General features: G+C 37.5%; 1 long non-coding RNA gene across 2 annotated transcripts in view; it reads left to right on the top strand.

Moving 5' to 3' along the window:
- Positions 1-11,843, top strand: part of LOC140596557 (uncharacterized) — a 45,328-nt gene extending 33,485 nt beyond the window's left edge. The window contains exons 4-5 of one of the 2 annotated variants that reach the window (XR_011998487.1): positions 2,019-4,807; positions 11,273-11,843. This is a non-coding gene — a long non-coding RNA (uncharacterized lncRNA). Of the gene's footprint in view, positions 1-2,018; positions 4,808-4,968; positions 7,984-11,272 lie in introns of those variants that run through there. The other variant, XR_011998488.1, reaches the window with a different exon arrangement.
- The last annotated feature ends 4,478 nt before the right edge of the window (positions 11,844-16,321 follow it).

Below are 16,321 nucleotides of genomic sequence, written 5' to 3'. Positions count from 1 at the left end.
CATGCTAGTCAAGGGCTGAGGACAGAGGTGTGCCCGTAAAGCAGAGAGCAGGCTGCCAACTGAGAAGACTTTGCTTTGGACGTCATTCAGCTGACTTGATGCCGTGTCAGGTAAATCTGGGAATGAGTTAAGTGGAGGTCAGTTAAAAAACTTCTGATGTAAAATAGAGCAAAAATGCTCTGGGAACACAATATGCTCTCTAATTGCTTGTCTATAAAATAGCCACTCTGCTCTCTGTGACATAATCTTATTCTAAAGTTTCTTGGCCTGTCGAGATTGGTAATTTATCTAAGTAAAATAGTTGAGGTATACCTTTTTTTTCCTGTGAAAAGTACCTGTTTCCTAGGATCAGATCACATGTTTTCTGTGTAACAGATTTTTCTTTTTATTCTTCTTGTCTTTTCTGTTGACTTTTTTTCCATGTCAGATTTTTTTTTTGTAAGATACTTTAAAGATTACTGTCTTTGCCTGAGCCCCTCAGAGAAACATAGCATATATGTTAGTGATTTGTGGTTGTTGTTTTTTATTTATGGACTTAGTTTTTTTGTCTAATATAGGATCCCATTCCTAGGAATCCTATTAAATTGTTTCCTTGCTGTGTGGCTGATTATTAGCTGTGATTAGAAACCATCAGAGACCATATTAGTGTCACCTGGATGGCTCAGTTGGTGAAGCATTTGACTCCTGATTTCACCTCGGGTCATGATCTCATGGATTGTGGGATCCAGCCCTGAGTAGGATTCCACACTCAGCAGGGAATCTGCTTCTCTCCTTCTTGCTCTCCCTCTTCCCCTCCATTGTTTTCTCTCTCACAAATAAATAAATAAATCTTTTTTAAAAGAAAAGAAAAGAAAAGAAACATTTACATTTGTTTGAAACTTCACTTTTTAATAGGACCCGATGAGTGTGCCGTAAATATGAAATTAACTTATTTTGCACAGTTCACTCTTTTGAATACACCTGTCATTTTTCTGCTTCACATAAATTTCCTTGATTAAAAGATGCTTCATTTTTACCAAGGGAATAATTTAAAAAGTATTATTTTGCTTAAGTCATTGTATCAGTCAACTTTTGCCAAGAAGACTGCTCAAACAAATAACCTTAAAGTCTTAGCGGTTTCTAGCAACAAAGATTTAGCTCTTGTCCATGCAAGTGTGGGGTACAGGAGGCTGTGACTCTTTCCAGCATTTGGTTCCACTTGATGTGTAAGGGAACAACACTTACAAGAGACATGCATTTTTCTGGCAGAAGGGAAAGAACAGTCCCCCAAACATGACGACTCTTAAAGCATTCTCTTGGACATGATTCACTTTGCTTCCAGTCACATTTCATGTGTCAGTACAAGTCATTTGGTCAAGCCTGATACAGTACACACCTCATACACACACACCACTCTGGGCTAGATCACAACTTGGTACAGTGCCCCCTCCTGGGATGGGAGTAAATAAATAGGAATGCAATGCTCTGTTACAGTCAGGTCTTTTTTTAGGTTTTAATAATAAATTTATTTTTCATTGGTGTTCAATTTGCCAACATACAGAAAACACCCAGTGTTCATTTTAAAGATTTTTTGTTTTGTTAGAGGAGTATTAAGGATATATTTTGTGAATTTTACTGTGGAAATAATTTTTTCCTGATATTTTTCAGCTTTATATTTTGAACTCTGTTGAACTGATGTTAATATACAGGTTGAGATTGAATTAGGATCTTTGTAAGGAAGAATTAAGTGAAAGGATATTACATATGGAATTCTTACTTCCTACTTCATTATATTTTATTTTCTCCACCTTTATCACTTGTCTCCTACTTCTATTGATAATTGAGCGGGAGTTCAAACTTTTTTCGTCCATACTGGTATAGTTTCAGTTTGTAACTTTAGGAATTTTGAAGACTATTTCCTATTGTATTGATTAGTCATTAGTCAATTTGGCTGGATAATCTGACGCTATCTACTACCATTTCAATACACTAAATTATGCCTTTGCCAATTTCATAGTCATTTTTTTTTTTTTTAACAGCATCCACATGTGGACAACAGTCTCCCAGCAAGTAAAGAGAAACCAAGTTAAGTCACAGACAGGTGCAGCTGAAATACCAAATCACGCATGGCCTTTTCTAGAGTTATATTTACTTGTGCACAGTGGGGACTATATTTCCTTACAAAACAAGAGATAGTTACATTTGCTGTTTTGAAATAGCAGAACTGAACCTCAAATGCATGAGAACATGAAATCTTAGTGGGGTATGGTACTTGAAAAGGGACAGTGGGCAAGTTGTCAGAGAAATTGGAGATTTGTGAGTGATGCTGGATGTTGGAAGGAGATAGGAAGTTTGAAAAGTAGATACATCTAGATATCCAGGAGTAAATGTTTTGTGATAGTGATGGAATCAGAAAGAATTAGACTGGAAGGCATTGTGAGTTTATTTGGTCCTAGCTATTGCCACAATACAGAAGCAGTTCCATTGGTAAAAGCTTATCAAATGGTGGCTTACATTATCCTGTGTAATTTCAGAGAAGTCCCCTCCCCCAATCTTCCAAGATTGTGTATTCCAGTTTTTCACTGTCATATCCCACTTAAGTGTGTTTCTTAATTCCATACCAACTGTCCTTTTCAAAGGGTGAGGTCTGAGAGGGGCAGCAATGATCACATCATCCTGTATATGCATTTCTCTTTAACGTCATTAAAGCTCTTGGGAAAGATGTTATTTCACCTGTGATTGAATCTAGTTCTGAAAGGGATGAGATTACAAAGTCTACCTACACCATTTTACAGATTAAGTGAAAGAGTTTCAAAGATGATGAGACTCGCCCAAGGTGAAAGGGCCCAAATGGGAAAGCCAAAGCCAGAAGAACAATCTTGTCTCCTAATTAAGTGTTCTTACTTTGTATATGACATATAAGTGGCTATTTCATGAGTATATTAATATCAGATGTACATAACAGAATATAAGTTTTCTTCCTGCACATAACATTGAGGTAGCATAGTTAATAATAGGTGTCTGGCCAAAGAAAGGAAATTGTTTTGTGAGTCATTGAAAAGTAAGCATAAGAAATAAAAGAAATATATGAGGACAAATTCCATTTAGCTGTCAAACGCATTGGGTTGTTTTAGCCTCCTTTAAGAAATGTTTTATCCAGGAAAATTGAAAGCTATATATAGATTAACTCATTCTATTTCACTCCTGAGTTCACTACGCCTGTTCTTCTCATGGTTCTAGTTACAGGCTGGCTCTAGGATTTGCTAAGTGTGAGCTTTACAATTGTTTATCATCACTTAGTCTCAACTCTCCCATTGGTAAAATGTGCACAGCTTGGAGGTGTTCTTCTGGGAGATGGACCCAGATTTTTTTGAATTTTTTTTAATAAATTAATTTTTATTGGTGTTCAATTTACCAACATACAGAAAAACACCCAGTGCTCATCCCGTCAAGTGTCCCCCTCAGTGCCCGTCACCCATATCCCCCCACCCCCCGCCCTCCTCCCCTTCCACCACCCCTAGTTCGTTTCCCAGGGTTAGGAGTCTTTATGTTCTGTCTCCCTTCCTGATATTTTTTGAATTTTTTAATCCAGAATTACTCTTTTAGGTAGGTGCTATTGATCCTATTTTGTAGATAAGGTAATAAATGAAGTTAAGATAACCTTTCCTGAGGATACATTGCTAATAAGTTGTATACCAGAATCCCAAGTCAGGTCTATCTGATTCCAAGGCAGAGTCTCTCCACCCAGTGTACTTGGAAATGCACTTGACTTTTTCATCCATCTCTCAGAAGGTGAAAGCCTGATAAAGTACGTGATATTTTTAGACAATTGCCAAGTGCTATATCAATGTGAGGTATTGTTGTTTCTTTTATGTGTTCTTAGCCACTTATTGGAAAATAGCAGTACGATCCAAGGCATAAATAAGTTTTCTATTTTCTGCTTTATGGATGAGGAAATTGAGGCCCATGGGATAAGGAAGGATATCTACATAGGCAGAAAGTAAGAGAGTAGTGTCAGTTCCTAGTCTAGTTCTAAAGCCCATCGTCCAGTCTTTCTCCTTATTCTTCTCTAGACCTGAGTTTTTATTCTGGCATAGGGGCTGATTCCATCACTATGTACTGATTCCTGAGTTGGAACTTCCCAATCAGCTAAGACACTCTAGCGAGGTAAGAGTAGGTTACTAGTAAGGAAAGAGGTAATGACACTGATGATAGTATTTTTTAAAGACTATATGCATACAGGTAATCATTCAAACTTCATGACAGTTGGATATAACAGTATATGGCAACCCTTCCATACTTTATGAATTCAGAAACGGTCATTGTGGTGCATTAGGATTTTGGCAGAGCACCCGCCTCAAGAGAATACTCTGTAGCAGCTCTACCATAAGGCACTATCTCCAGTTTTCCTGTTGAATCATTCCAGCCAGGTTACTTACTACATTTTTCTGGGCTTGTTTATCTTCATTTCCTAAGTTTGTTTGAAAAACCCTAACAACTAGGACATTCAGAGAAGCTCTTGTATGTGCAAATTTGCCTGTAAATCTGAATTCTCTATGAGATGTTACTACCAAAATGTTGAATCTAATAAAACTGTAAGCCACCATGATTTTTGTGTGTCATTCAGAGATACAGATCAACATTCTCCTGTACTTTACTTTTTTGAATCGATTATCAGTCCAAAGGAAGAGCTTTGCAAGTAGTTTGTTACTAAAATGATTTATTTTTTGGATTTAGGTACACATGATGATTCTCTCAATTCTTTGAACCTCTCAGTTGCCTGTTCTTTTTTCTCTTTCTGGACCAGGGTTTTGGAAATTCATTTAAGGTTTGTTTGTAGTTCCCTGTCGTATAACATGAAAGTTCTAACTTAATTTTAATATTCTAGTTTAAATTTAATATTAATAATTAGATCACCGATAGCATATTGTTCTCTAGATGCAGAAATGACACCATTACCTAATAAACTTCTTTTTGCTGCATTTACAGGCCTCCACAAGATGTTACTGCGTTGGGCAAATTGATGATGTGGAATTCACTTTTAGAAAGTTAGATAATTAGCCTTTCCTTTGATATATATGACTGTCTCTATTTGTAATATATATTTTATGTATATTTTATGTATATGTATTTTGTTTGCCAGGTAACTGAATATTGTCAGATTCCTTTTTCAGTATCTAGATCAGTTGGAAATTAAAAAAAAACATCAATAGTAACTTTGAATTGGCACGTGGTACTCAATGTATCTTAAAATGATTTTTTCTTAATCACTATTAGAAACAAATGAATAGGGCACCCTGGGTGGCTCAGCAGTTTAGCCTCTGCCTTTGGCCAGGGCCTGATCGTGGAGACCCAGGATCGAGTCCCACATTGGGATCCCTGCATGGAAAGCCATAAACTACCAGAACTGGAACAGGAAGAAATAGCAAATCTGAACAGGCCAATAACCAGGGAGGAAATTGAAGCAGTCATCACAAACCTTCCAAGACACAAAAGTCCAGGGCAAGATGGCTTCCCTGGGGAATTGTATCAAACGTTTAAAAAAGAAACGATACCGATTCTACTAAAGCTGTTTGGAAAGATAGAAAGAGATGGAGTACTTCCAAATTTGTTCTATGAGGCCAACATCACATTAATTCCGAAACCAGATAAATACCCCACCAAAAAGGAGAATTATAGACCAATATCCCTGATGAACATGGATGCAAAAATTCTCAAGAAGATACTAGCCAATAGGATCCAACAACACATTAAGAAAATTATTCACCATGACCAAGTAGGATTTATCCCTGGGACACAAGGCTGGTTCAACACTCGTAAAACAATCAGTGTGACTCATCATATCAGCAAGAGAAAAACCAAGAACCATATGACCCTCTCATTAGATGCAGAGAAAGCATTTGACAAAATACAGCATCCATTCCTGACCAAAACACTTCAGAGTGTTGAGATAGAGGGAACTTTCCTCGACATCTTAAAAGCCATCTACGAAAAGCCCACAGCAAATATCATTCTCCATGGGGAAGCACTGGGAGCCTTTCCCCTAAGATCAGGAACAAGACAGGGATGTCCACTCTCACCACTGCTATTCAACATAGTACTGGAAGTCCTAGCCTCAGCAATCAGACAACAAAAAATATTAAAGGCATTCAAATGGCAAAGAAGAAGTCAAACTCTCCCTCTTCACCGATGACATGATAATCTACACAGAAAACCCAAAAGCCTCCACCCCAAGATTGTTAGAACTCATACAGGAATTTGGTAGCATGGCAGGATACAAAATCAATGCCCAGAAATCAATGGCATTTCTATCCACTTATAATGAGACTGAAGAAAGAGAAATTAAGGAGTCAATCCCATTTACAATTGCACCCAAAATCATAAGATATCTAGGAATAAACCTAACCAAAGAGGTAAAAGATCTATACCCTAAAAACTATAGAACACTTCTGAAAGAAATTGAGGAAGACACAAAGAGATGGAAAAATAGTCCATGCTCATGGATTGGCAGAATTAACATTGTGAAAATGTCAATGCTACCCAGGGCAATTTACACGTTTAATGCAATCCCTATCAAAGTACCATGGACTTTCCTCAGAGAGTTAGAACAAATTATTTTCAGATTTGTGTGGAATCAGAAAAGACCCCGAATAGCCAGGGGAATTTTAAAAACGAGAACCATATCTGGGGGCATAACAATGCCAGATTTCAGGTTGTACTACAAAGCTGTGGTCATCAGGACAGTGTGGTATCGGCACAAAAACAGACACATAGATCAATGGAACAGAATAGAGAATCCAGAAGTGGACCCTCAACTTTATGGTCAACTAATATTCGATAAAATAGGAAAGACTATCCACTGGAAGAAAGACAGTCTCTTCAATAAATGGTGTTGAGAAAATTGGAGATCCACATGCAGAAGAATGAAACTAGACCACTCTCTTGCACCATACACAAAGATAAACTCAAAATGGATGAAAGATCTAAATGGAGACAAGATTCCATCAAAATCCTAGAGGAGAACACAGGCAACACCCTTTTCGAACTTGGCCACAGTAACTTCTTGCAAGATACATCCACAAAGGCAAAAGAAACAAAAGCAAAAATGAACTATTGGGACTTCATCAAGATAAGAAGCTTTTGCACAGCAAAGGATACAGTCAACAAAACTAAAAGACAACCTACAGAATGGGAGAGGATACTTGCAAATGACGTATCAGATAAAGGGCTAGTTTCCAAGATCTATAAAGAACTTCTTAAACTCAACACCAAAGAAACAAACAATCCAATCATGAAATGGGCAAAAGACATGAAGAGAAATCTCACAGAGGAAGACATGGACATGGCCAACATGCACATGAGACAATGCTCTGCATCACTTGCCATCAGGGAAATACAAATCAAAACCACAATGAGATCCCACCTCACACCAGTGAGAATGGGGAAAATTAACAAGGCAGGAAACAACAAATGTTGGAGAGGATGCGGAGAAAAGGGAACCCTCTTACACTGTTGGTGGGAATGTGTACTGGTGCAGCCACTCTGGAAACTGTGTGGAGTTCCTCAAAGTGTTAAAAATAGACCTGCCCTACGACCCAGCAATTGCACTGTTGGGGATTTACCCTAAAGATTCAGATGCAATGAAACGCCAGGACACCTGCACCCTGATATTTCTAGCAGCAATGTCCACAATAGCCAAACTGTGGAAGGAGCTCGGTCTCCATCGAAAGATGAATGGATAAAGAAGATGTGGTCTATGTATACAATGGAATATTACTCAGCCATTAGAAACGACAAATACCCACCATTTGCTTCAACATGGATGGAACTGGAGGGTATTATGCTGAGTGAAATAAGTCAGAGAAGAACAAAAATAATATGTTCTCATTCTTTTGAGGAATATAGATAATAGTGAAAGGGAGTAGAAGGCAAAGGAGAAGAAATGGGTAGGAAATATCAGAAAGGGATACAGAACATAAAGACTCCTAACTCTGGGAAATGAACTAGGGGTGGTGGAAGGGGAGGAGGGCGGGGGGTGGGGGCGAATGGGTGACGGGCACTGAGGGGGACACTTGACGGGATGAGCACTGGGTGTTTTTCTGTATGTTGGTAAGTTGAACACCAATAAAAATTAATTTATTAAAAAAAGAAAAAATTTATTTCTCACAAACAGAGCATGTTGCAGCATTAAACAAATCTTCCTCATTTCTCACATTTGCATAATGACTTTCTCGGATCTAATCCCCAAATATGTTAACATCAGTCTTAAATTCCCGTTCTGTTAGGTGATACTCCTATGTCTATATCCTGACACTGTTGCACAGTGATGTTCAGAATTCACAATCAGGGTTTGCTAAACCTGCCTGTATCTCTAACTGCTACCCCAAAGTTCTTATCAATATTTTTCCCTACTTGAAAGTGTCTCCCCACTGAGGACATCGCTTCCCCTAAAGTCCTGTCAATTGAAGGCTATGTCCTCCATTGCCCTCTTCCCACAAATGCCTGGAACGCAGAAGGCAAGAGGTGGGGAGAGGTGGGTGGGGGTGGGGGCATAGTTGTTCCTCTGGAGGCTCAGGAATTGTAACAAGACCTGTAATCATTGCTGTGACCAGGCTCTCTCCCTCCTCCTTTCTAAAATTTCATGTTTTTTACAATAATCTTGAGGAATTACCCATATGTATTGCACTCACTATATTCCTCCCTACTTATAAGCCTTTTATTACTCCTTTGTGTTTCCTCTTATTCCTTGAAGACTTACACCACAATTCTTATCAAAATCCTTGATAATTTTATTATCTACATTGATGACTTTTGATCCTGGTATCTCACTCAGTGACTCCATGTCCTTCTCTCCAGTGGATTTGGCTCTCAGCATGCTTCAGCTACTCACATAATCATGCCTATGTTTGTAATTACTAATTTCCACTGCCTTAAGAACCCAGCTCACCAATCACCAGCTCCTATCTTTCCAGCTTACTTCTTCTAGTACTCTAATTCCAAAAATGCCACAGACCCACTTGGACTTTCGGTCCATCATTTCTACTGCATTTTCGATGTTCTTTATGACCTCATCCTTGTGCCTTCCTTTTCAATATTACTAGCTTAAATTCCATGGAAGGTTTAATTTCTTTCAGGCATGTACCTGTAACTCCGTTATGCAATGCTCCCTTCAGAGCATTTGCTTGAATAATCACAATCCTAGTTTAAAACAAATTTCCTCCTCCTTGGGATCTGAACTCACAAAGTTTCATGCAGCTAAAGAAAAACACATACCATGTGAGTTCTGTGATCATTTGAGTCTCACCACAAGTAGGACTTTAATGGCACCCAATATATTTTTCCTATTCTGTTCACTCTTCTGCATTCCTGGAAGACTAGGCCAGACCTCTTCTCAAATTAATAATGCATCCTCACCGATCCTTACTGAGTCTATGACTTCTTATTCTTCTCCATTTCTCAGAGAAAACAAACAAATAGAAAGAAATAAGAGATGTTCCATAAACTCCTGCCACCATATTTGTTCCCCCCCTTTTAGGTTAGAAAAGGATTTGGGCACAAGATTGTCTTTTCAAAATTTTGTTTTGTTTAAAAAATACCCATATGCAGAATGGATACTTATCTCTTATTTATATAAATCTAGTATCTAAAACTTACAGGTCGAGATTCCAGTGTAAGTGCTAAATAAATGAAAGACTTCATCAATGAAGGATCAGTGAGCTAAAAATTAAAAGTTGAGAGGTAAATATTTGTCAAAGAAAGAATGCATGTCACTCTTATTTGCATTCTATTTAATCATTTATCCATAATACAAATATCCATTAACCCCTGTTGTGTCTATGAAAGTACTGAGTAAATATTTTCTGGGTGAATAAGTGAATCCATTGATAGGGAGTCAGGAGGAGGAGTTTCTAAAACATAGCACAAAATTCCAGGAAACTTTTATTTGATTTTTTTAATTTGAATTCAATTTGCTGGAGTGTCTGGGTGGGCTCAGGTCATGATCCTGGGACGCTGGGATTGAGCCCGACATCAGGGATTCCTGCTCAAGCAAGGAGCCTGCTTCTCACTCTCTGCCTCTTCCCTCTGCTCATTCTCTCTCTCTCTCAGTAAATAAATAAATAAAATCTTAAAAATAAACAAATTAAATTTGCAACATCTAGTATAACACCCAATGCTCATCACATCCCATGCCCTCCTTAATCCCCATCACCCAGTTACCCTATCCTCCCCACCCACTTTCCTTCAGCAACACTCAGTTTGTTTCCCAGAGTTAAAGAGTCTCTCATCATTTGACCAGGAAACCTTTAATAAAATAGTTAAATAATCCTTTTTCTAAGAGAGCTATTCCAACACAAGATTATGAATTATTAGTAATTATTTCCCCAAATGAAGATGATTCTATCAGTGGTATCAATGGTACTACAGAATTTACTGTATTAGATGAGATCTTTTTTTTTCATTTAAAAATAGTTATAATAGCCATTTTTCAGAATGATGTGCAAATATATTTTATCTTATAAGAAACTGGCCATTTATACAGTCAAAAAATCTAAATATAATCTAATATAAAAACACTGTGTCATTCATTTTTCTCTTATATAAATGGTATATTTTTAAAAAGTGGTTATATAAAATATGTGGTTAGAATAATTCTTAAAGAAAAAACTGGGTCATAGAACTAGAAGACAATATAGGAGAACACCTAGATAATCTTGGGTATGGTGATGCCTTTTTGATATAACACAAGACACAACCCATGAAAGAAATAATTGATAAGCTGAACTTCATTAAAATGAAAAGCTTTTGCTCAATGAAATTCAATGTCAAGGGAATTAGAAGACAAGGTATAGACCAGGAGAAAATATTTGCAACCAATTAAATAATGGGCCAAAGACCTTAAAATATATACAGATATAAAACAAGCATATGAAAAATAGTCCACATTATATGCCCACAGAAAAATGCAGAAGATACCACAAAATACCTAGTAGAATTCCTAAAATCTGGAACACTGGCAACACTAATTGCTGGTGAGGATGTGAAGCAATGGGAACACGCTCATACACTGCTGATGAGATGCAAAATGGTCTAGCCATATTGGAAAGCAATTTGACAGGTTCTTATAAAACTAAACGCACCATTTGATCCAGCAACCACTCTTCCTGGCATTTACTCAGAAAAGTTTTAAATGTGTCCACACAAAAACATACACATAGATCTTTAAGTCATAATTGCCAAAACTTGGTAACAACCAAGATATCCATCATTTTTTAATTTTTTTATTCTTTTTCAGTAGGTAAATGGAAAAATAACTATGGTACATCTGACAAGGGAATTTTATTCAGTGCTAAGAGGAAATCAGCTTTCAAGCCATGAAAAGACACAGAGAGACCCTAAGTACATATTACGAAGTGAATGACACCAGTTGAAAAGACTATAGACTGCGTGATTATGACTAAATGATATTCTGGAAAAAGTAAAAATATGGAAATAGTAAAAATGTCAACAGTGGCAGAAGAAAGGATAAATGTACAGAGCACATGTTTAGGGCAGTGGAACTACTCTATATGATTTTAGAATGATGGATAAGTGTCATTATATGATTGTCTAAGCCCACGGAATGCACAACAGCAAGCACTAACCTCGAGGTTAATTCTGGACTCTGGGTGATTTTGATGTTCAATGTAGATTCATCATTGGTAACAAATGCACTACCTAGTGAGTGATGCTGATAATGCAGGAGGCCACGTGTGTGTGTCAGTGGGCAATGTGTGGAAAATCTCCATGATCCTCCCAGTCCTGCTGTGAAGCTTACATTGCTCTAAAAAATAAAGTTTAAAAAAAGAATATATTTTTCAATTGCAGTTTAAGTCTGAAATGTTTTCATAATTTAAACCCAACACCGATCACCTTTTTTTCCACTAAAAGTTGAGACAAACAACTAACAAATGTGTTAGAACACATTTTTATATTATAGACATGAGACCCAATCTCAGCAAATAAAAGGCACTTAGTTGAGTTGATGATTACAACTAGCCCCATCTGCCCCATTCATGGAATGAATTACAAGTATGCTATAAAAATACATTTTTCTATAGAAGATTTATTTCCTTAAACAGCAATTTTTAAAATTTGGGACTAGTTTCCAACCAGACATTAAGAATGAACATCTCAATTTATCACCAGTTAACGTGAATGCATTACATTTGGAGAATATGTAATATCCTTATTATAGATGAGTTATATGAAGATTGCTTCCAAAGGGAAAAACGTGTTGTAGATTCTTTATATTGTCCTGTTACCAGTTTGATTCCTAGATTCAAAACAATGGATTATAAAATACATTACCACTTTTTTTAAAAAGTAACTAAGAAACTTAACTTTGATAAAATATTCAAAAGGAAATGCACTGTGCCCTTAAATCAGCATATATGCTTTGCCACTCTTGACAATGATGAACACATAGCACAGCTAAATAAAATATCATTTCCAGCAAATACCTGAATCATAGAACTCCCTATGGGATTTTCTTTCTCAGGGAGTAAAATTTAATAGTCAAAACTTTCCAAACAGAGCAAGGTGCTCTAAAAACAAAGTTTTACAAATTTTACAAGTACTACAGTTAGTTTTTTTATACAGATTAATTAGTAGTATATTAAATCTAACTGATACATGGATGACTACTGACAAACTATGATTTAAGGAATTGTGTCAGGGTAACCCCCCTAAGGAAGCAACTTGCTTTGGGTTTTTGTGAACAAGATCCAGGACTCTGGCAGAAAAAAACCCACAAAGGCTGAAGGGGCTGCTGTTAATACTTCCAATGACCAGCATGTCTCCCAAAGGAGTGGAAGGATGGGAAGGGAAGAAAAATGACCAGGGTCCACAATCCCTTTGAATCACCTCCTTAAAATCCTTCCATTACATATCTGGTTTCGACGAGCTCTATGTCAGGTGAGGTGCAGAAAAACAGGATAGAAATGGGGATGGGAGGAAAGCTAACAAAACTACCATAAAAGTAAAAGAGAAAGAAATACCATAGGATATCATCAAGGGGAGACGGCATCAAACATCAGCAGGCATGTCCGCCCACTGGATTCTGTTCAACAGCACACCTTTAAATACTAAGGTCATATGTTGGATGTGGGAGTGTAACAGGTCTCCTTCAAGGTAGGTCTCTGGGCCTGTCTTTATAGATGCATAAGCACATCCAAGGACACTGGGTAATAAGATTTTCTTCTCTATTATCAGGCAATTTCAGTATCAAGTGATTTGCTTGTTTGATTATATTGATTTTGCATCTTAGCAGCAGGTAGAAAGAATCAGTGTGAAAAGGTCAGCATGTCAAGGGAAGAACTGCAAATCTTAGACTAATCGTTATAGTAATGAAAAATACTCAAAGTCAGTGACACTGACATACTAAAGCCAGTTGAGCTTTGTCTACCCCATTTTTGTCCATCCCAATGCATTTTAATTACTGACTTACCTTTGTAGTACATTGCCAGCTGGAATCTTACTTAACAACTCTATGTATCTTGTTCTACTTCATAACTAACATTTTGTTTTTTAATCTTGTGTTTTGTAGGTGCACAAATTACATTAGTGTACACGTGCATTTGGAGAGTTCTTTTTATGAAATTATCACTATTTGTTCTTTTAGGTTTGACTCTGTTGAATGCAAGGCTACATTTGTTAAAAGGTCCATAGTTTGGGGCAAAATCTGAACCATCCTAGCTACAAATCCCCAAAAGCCCCTCTCATTACCCTAATGAAGAATGTGAATATGTATCAGTCAAGGTCCAAGCAGAGCAGATGGCATATTCAAAAGATTAACTGAAAGAAACGTAACTAAGGGGCTATTAAGGGAATAACCAAGGTCAAGTTAAATACCACATTTCCAGCAAAAGCAAGAAACCCCACCACCTACCCTTAGGCCCAAAGTACATGGAAAGGGCAAAGCAGGATGGTGGTCTAGCCAAACGGAAGCTAGACCCGTGTGAGAGCAGCCTTTACACAGAACCTGAGGCCAAAGGGTGAGAATGCTTCCTTCCATGAAGAAAGGTAACAAATGCTTCAGCCTCTCAGCTGCCATGCTTGGACTCTCTTCCCCCCAAACCCACTAGGAAGCCAGGCAGCAAGGGAGTGTGGGTAACACAGGTTGAGGGATCTCCTCGGACATGGAGCAGAGAGGAAACATGAAGTGCATGACTTTGATACAGCAAATGCAAGTGATAAAAAGAGGAGAAAATGTCATGTTGAATTATTTTCAAGAGATTAAAAAAAATAATAGGTAAATTTTCATTTTCCCGGTAATGACGGACTAGCTCGTAGCAATCTATATAATATCCTCTCAAAACGAAGCAAAAAACTAAGGAAAAAACTAGAAATTATTCAAACAAGCAGACAATAAAAATCAACCATCTATTTAAAGGCAATGAAAAATTAGCAAGTAAGTGTGTGCTTGAAAGGTGATTATGGCAGGAGAAGAGATGCTCACAGGGGAAGACTTGGTGCCACACGTCGCTCTTCATGACAAGCAAACATCCATTTCTAAGATGAGAGGGAATAGCTGAGAAGCTGAGCAGGATGGCTGCTAAGGGACGGAGACCATAAATGGAGTTTCTCCACATTTCTGAAGACTGGTAGGTGCAACCCAGACGCCAAGGATGCTAAGCCCGCCATGCCTGAGTAACAAGATCTCCCTGCAAGTGAGACTTGGGCAAGGGAGCACTGCTGCCTCCTCCAGGAACCCAGCGACCCCGAGGCCATGCAGGCCAGAGGGCTGGGGCCCTGCAGCAGTGGGCAGCTCCAGCACCAGGACGGCACACAGGGCTTGCCACTGAGTAGGGCCCCTTACAAATTCCCAAGAATTTCATGTAGGACTTCTGAAAACAAGTAACCACAGGAGTAAGGGAGAAGCAGAAATACACCAGGACTTAAAAGCACTAAACTCAGCCTTGATCGAGCTTGACCTGACTTGTACTAAGATGATACGTCCATATGCTGACTACAGGCTGAAGATAATGTATCATCTAGAGCTCTGAGAGTTTTTCATATTAATTAAGTCTCCGACTTCATAAGATGTTAATAGACACGGCAAGAGATACAGCTAAGAGCAAAAAACAGCAGTAGAAGTAGACTCAGTGCTGATTCAGATGTTGGAATTCTCAGACACAAATGACAAAATAATGACAACTAAGGTGCTCAGGAAAGAGCTGGTAATCTGTTAAATTTCACCAGAGAACTAGAGGCTATGAAAATGGTCTAATGTAAACTCTAGGCATAAAAAATACAGTAATGAAATTATGAACTCAAAGGTCTTATTAAACATAATATTGGCAAATGTCAGCCTACGGTCCAAGTGCAGAATACTTGATAATGGATTTTGTATTGGAACAGGTCATAGCCACGTGGTTACATAATGTGTCTGACTCTCTGTGTATTAGGATGCCCAGTTTTCTACCTGTATGTCCTAAGCATAAGATATTTCTTATCTAGTCTTTTATAAAAAAAAAAAAAAAAGTCACTCATCCATGGATTAGGTAAAGAAGAATGGAGGATTGGAATAAAGTTCAGGAGAAAATATCCAGACTAGAGCACCAGAAGAGCTTTTACATGTGAACAAAGAGAAGGAAGAAAAAGATAAAATGTGTGTATATGGAATAACGTCTAATTTATGTAATTGCAAATGAAGCAACACAGAAATGAGAAGGTGATGCTAACATAATACTTGAAGAAATAATGGCTGAGATTTTCTAAAAATGATAAAATGCATCATCTATAGATTCAAGAATGATACATCCCAGGCAGGTAAACACAAAGAAGCAAACTAGCATAAGACATATGAATCTGAGCATATTAAAATATAAGTTAAAAAGAAATTAGAAACTGAAAAGCAGCCAGGGGTGGGAGCATTAAGAGAAGTTTAGCCTTCATGGAGTAACAATAAAATTGACAGTTAAGTATTATCATCTTAAATGATGAAAGCCAGAAGGCAATGGAATAACCTTTAAATTCCAGAAAGAACATGACTGCCAAACAGAATTCTATATCTGTATCTTTTGGACTGAAGAATAGAAATCAATATCTCCAACCAAAATAAGATGGAGTGAATTCATCAGCAGCACACTCTCATTTGAAAGAGTTACGAAAATTACTTTTTCCAGGACAAAAATACGATAACAGAGAGAAACACTAAAATCATTAAGGTACAGAGTAATGGAAAGAAAAAATGTGTGGGCAAATATAAGTAAATTATGACCCTAAAAGCAGAAACAATAGCTCATGGAGTATAAAATGCATGTAAAATTAAAATACACGAACTACATAGAGCCTATGATCC

This window comes from Vulpes vulpes, unplaced genomic scaffold, assembly GCF_048418805.1.
Source record: "Vulpes vulpes isolate BD-2025 unplaced genomic scaffold, VulVul3 Bu000000624, whole genome shotgun sequence".
Classification (NCBI taxonomy): domain Eukaryota; kingdom Metazoa; phylum Chordata; class Mammalia; order Carnivora; family Canidae; genus Vulpes; species Vulpes vulpes.
Note: the sequence above shows the minus strand (reverse complement) of the source record. Positions and strands in the feature narration are given on the sequence as shown.